The sequence below is a fragment of the Mesoplodon densirostris genome, chromosome X, assembly GCF_025265405.1.
Source record: "Mesoplodon densirostris isolate mMesDen1 chromosome X, mMesDen1 primary haplotype, whole genome shotgun sequence".
Classification (NCBI taxonomy): domain Eukaryota; kingdom Metazoa; phylum Chordata; class Mammalia; order Artiodactyla; family Ziphiidae; genus Mesoplodon; species Mesoplodon densirostris.
In genome coordinates this window covers 81,037,240-81,042,272 of record NC_082681.1, presented here as the reverse complement: position 1 = coordinate 81,042,272, position 5,033 = coordinate 81,037,240, and the positions used below count along the sequence as shown (strand labels likewise).

The window sequence follows — 5,033 nt, the reverse complement described above, 5'->3', positions numbered from 1 at the left end:
TCCTGAAATATCTTTCTATTTTTGCTTTCTAAATTCAATCCATTGTGGTCAGATAACATAATTCATATGATTTCTATCCTTTTAAATTTATTGAGGTTTTTTTACGGCCTATTAAATAGTCTATCCTGGTAATTGCTCCAGATGCACTTGGGAAGAATGTATATCCTTATCAAAAATCATGGAAACTAGTAAACAGTGGAATGACATATTTAAAATCTAACAGAAAAAAAATTGTCACCCAAAACTTCTATACTCAACAAAAATATCCTTCAAAAATGAAGGAGAAATCAAGACATTCCCAGATAAACAAACACTGAGGTAGTTTGTCACTGGTAGACCTATACTACAAGAAATGCTAATGGTAGTAATTCAGGCTGAAATAAAAGAACATTAGATAGTAAGTCAAAGCCATATAAAGAAATAAAAAACAAAGGTAAAGGTAGCTATGTAGGTAAACATAAAAGCCAGTATTATTGATTTCTACCTCATAAATCCTCTTTTTTTCTATACAATTTAAAAGGAAAACTCATAAAACAATAATTACAAATCTATAGGTATACAATGTATAAAGATGTGATTTGTGAAAATGACAACATAAGGAAGATGGGATGGAGCTGCATAAGAGCAATATTTTTGTACACTAATGAAGCTAAGCTGGTACTACCTCAAACTAATTGGTACAAATTTAAGATGTTTATTTATTCTTTAATCAGTTTTGGTAGTTTGTCTGTATCTAGAAATTTGTCTATTTCATCTAGGTTATCTAATTTGTAGGCAAACAATTTTTCATAATATTTTCCTACAAGTTTTTTTTTTCTGTAAGGTATAGTAGCAATGTCCCCACTTTCACCTATGATTTTAGAAATTTAGTTCTTTCTCTCTTCTTTGTCTCTCCCTCTCTCTCTTTGGTAAGTATAGATAAATGTTAAGTCAGTTTTAATAATCTCTAAAAAAACAGCTTTTAGTTTCATTGACTGTCTCTATTATCTTTTTATTCTCTATTTTGTTATTCTCAGCTCCATTCTTTATTATTTCTTTCTTTCTGATAATTTTTTGTTTAATTTGCTGTTCTTTTTTTTTACTTCCTTAAGGTATGAAGATAAGTTGCTTAGTTGAGATTTCTTTTCATTTTTAATGTAGACATTTACAACTATAGAATTCCATCTGAGCATGGCTTTCATTTCATCTTGTAAGTTTTGGTATATTGTGTTTTTAATTTTAACTTGTATCAGAGTATTTTCTGATTTCTCTTCTGTTTTCTTTCATTCATTGGCTATTTAATGTATGGTTTTATTCCCACATATTTGGAATTTTCCAGTTCTCCTAAAGTTATCAATTTCTAGTTTCATTTCTTTGTGTTCAGAGCATATCCTTTGTATGGTTTCAGTCTTTTTGAATTTATTAACACCTGACTTGTGGCCTAACATATGTTCTGTTGTGGAGAATGTCCTATCTGCAATTGGAAGAAAAATATGCATTCTTCTGTTGTTGGCTGGAGGATTTGTGTATGTCTGTTAGGTCTAGTTGGTTTATAGTGTTGCTTAAATTCTCTATCTCCATAATGATCTTCTATCTGATTGTTCTATCATTATTAAAAGTAGGGTATTGAGGGACTTCCCTGGTGTCACAGTAGTTAAGAATCCACCTGCCAATGTAGGGGACACAGATTTGATCTCTGGTCCGGGAAGATACCACATGCTGCATTGCCCACGTGCCACAACTACTGAGCTTGTGCTCTAGAGCCCATGAGCCACAACTACTGAGCCTGCGTGCCACAACTACTGAAGCCCACACACCTAGAGTCCATGATCCGCAGCAAGAGAAGCCACCACAATGAGAAACCCGCGCACCACAACAAAGAGTAACCCCTGCTTGCTGCAACTAAAGAAAGCCTGCACACAGCAACAAAGACCCAGTGCAACCAAAAATAAATAAATAGATAAAGTTATAAAAAAATAAAAGCAGGGTATTGAAATCTCCAACTATTATTATAGAATTGTTTATTCTTCCCTTTGATTCTGTCAATTTTTGCTTCATATATTTGGGGATCTGTTGTTGGGTGCATATATGTTCATAATTGTTATATCTTACTGAAAATCTGAGTAGAGCAATAATGAATAAAGAGATTGAATCAGTAATCAAAAACTTCCCAAGCAAGAAAAGCTGAGGACCAAATGGCTCCACTAGTTAATTCTTCCAAACACCTAAAAATAAGTTAACACCAATTCTCAAAATCTTCCTAAAGAAGATGAGAGAACACTTCCTAAGTCATTCTATGAGGCCACCATTACCCAGATACTAAGGATAGACAAATATATCACATTAAACGAAAGCCACAGATTAATATCACCTGAGGATATATATCCAAAAATTCTCAACAAGGCACCAGCAAACTGAATTCAGCAGTATATTAGAAGTATTATACACCAAGACCAAAAGTGATTTATGCCAGGAATGCAAGGGTCTTTCAACATATAAAAATCAATCCATATAATACACCAGCATGGGCACACGCACTCCTGGGCGCACAGAGAACAGGGCATGTGCCATGGAGCAGTGGTTAGCTGAGGTGGGAGTAGGGCCCAGAAACCAGCCAGGTTGGCGGCAGAACCCAGCACTTCAGAGCCACTGTGCACAAATCTCGGGAGAGAAGGTGGAAGCAGCTGCAACTCCAAAGGCAGCCCCAGGCTGGCTAAAACGGTTCTTGGTGTGGAAATCGAGGCCCTTGAGCGCCCAGGCCCGGCCCAGCCTTGCTCAGGGAGCAGCTTGTCCTGGGGACTGCATGTCACAGCCACCGCGGAATCCAGTCAAGCCACCGCCTCTGCCGCCCCCACCCCAGGAGGGCCAGTCTCCCCTGACCGACATCACCTTCTTGAAGGTGTTCCTCTGGTTGGTCCTGCTGGGACTGTTTGTGGAACTGGAATTTGGCCTGGCCTATTTTGTCCTGTCCCTCTTCTACTGGATGCATGTGGGGAAACGAGGCCCTGAGGAGAAGACAGAGGGGGGAAGAGCAGGTACTCCACGTTCAACCCAGACTGTGAGGCCATCCAGGGCACCCTGATTGCCCAGCAGCTGGAACGCAAGCTGCACCTGAGACCCCTGCAGGGGAGATAGGGCCAGCCCTGCTGTTGGCTGGGCCCTAGGGCCCTCACACCCCTGGGGTGTCGATTTGTGGGTTTGGCTAAGGATAGCTTGCAGGTCAGTTCTGTGACCCCACAGTTCCACATGCTTTCCCTGATTTCTTGCTGCAGTTTTATATCAGAACTTCTTTTTGGTTTTGGTGAAACTCCCAGAAAGACACTCACTGTGGGTCTGATGCAATTTATAAAAATTACACACTCAGGAAAGGAGACCTATTTGTCTCTTTATTTAAGAGAGGTGATTTTTAGAACAGTAGGGGGGCACTGGGGAGATAACTGTTTAAAATATCCAGCTGTTTGAAGTAATGGTTTGGTACATCAGGACTATATGTTAAAAGTAAATATTCTCTTTAAGTCTTTTTTTAATTAATTAATTTTTAAAATTGACATATATTTGATTTACAATGTTGTGTTAGTTTCAGGTGTACAGCAAAGTGATTCATTTATACATATATATATATTCTTTTTCAGATTCTTTTCTTATATAGGTTACTACAAAATATTAAGTGTTTTGTAGTTCCTGTGCTATACAGTAGGTCCTTGTTGTTTGTTTTATATATGGTGGTCTGTATTTGCTAATCCCAGGTTCCTAGTTTATCCCCCCCCCCACCTTTCTGCTTTGGTAGCCATAAATTTGTTTTCTATGTCAAAAAAATTATAATATACCATGTTAATGGAATGAAGGAAAAATCCACATGATCATCTCAATTGATGCTGAGAAAGAATTTGACAAAATCCAGCACCCTTTCATGATAAAGAAAACCCTAACACACATACTAGGAATATATATATATATATATATATATATATAACATTCCATCCAAAAGCAGCAGATTACACATCTTTTCAAGTTCACGTGGAACATTCTCCAAGATTTTAAATCACATGCTAAGCCATGAAACAAGTCTCAGTAAATTTAAGAAGATTAAAATCATATTAAGCATCTATTCTGGCCAGAAGGCTATAAGACTAGAAATCAACTACAAGAAAAGAACTGTATAAAACATAAAAACGTGGAGGCTAAAATATATGCTGCTAAACAATCAATGGATCACGGAAGAAATCAGAGGAAATAAGAAAATTACCTGGAGACAAAGGAAAACAAAAACACAACAATTAAAAATCTATGGGACATAGCAAAAGCAGTTCTAAGAGGAAAGTTTTTAGTGATACAAGCCTACCTCAGGAAACAAGAGAAATCTCAAATCAACAGCCTAACCATACACATAAAGAAAATAGAAAAAGAAGAACAAATGAAACCTAAAGTTAGTAGAAGGAAAGAAATAATAAAGATCAGGGCAGAAGTAAATAAAATAGAGAATAAAAAATATAAAAGGCCAATGAAACTAATAGTTCTTTTAAAAGATTTTAAAAATTGATAAAATTTTATCCATAAACATAAAGAAAAAGAAAGAGGGGATCCAAATAAATAAAAACAGAAATGAAAAAGGAAAAGTTACAACTGACACCACAGAAATACAAAAGATCATAAGAGATGGCTATAAACAATTATGCACCAATAAAATGGACAACCTAGAAGAAATGGACAAATTTCTAGAAACATATAATCTCTCAAGGCTGAACCAGGAAGAAATATAAAATATGAACAGACTGATTACCAGGAATGAAATTGAATCATTAAAAAAAAATCACCAACAAACAAAAGTTTATGACCAAATGGTTTTACAGGTGAATTCTACCAAATATTCAGAGAAGAGTTAACACCTGTCCTTCTCAAACTATTTCAAAAAATTGCAGAGGAAGGAACCCTTCCAAACTCATACTATGAGGCCATCATCACCCTGATACCAAAACCTGACGAAGATATCACAAAAAAAGAAAATTACAGACCAGTATCTCTGATGAACATAGATGCAAAAATCCTAAACAAAA

The 5,033-nt window shown here is 36.3% G+C and overlaps 1 pseudogene; it reads left to right on the top strand.

Moving 5' to 3' along the window:
• Positions 1-2,548: 2,548 nt before the first annotated feature.
• On the top strand, positions 2,549-3,114 carry LOC132481673 (SAYSvFN domain-containing protein 1-like; annotated as a pseudogene).
• The last annotated feature ends 1,919 nt before the right edge of the window (positions 3,115-5,033 follow it).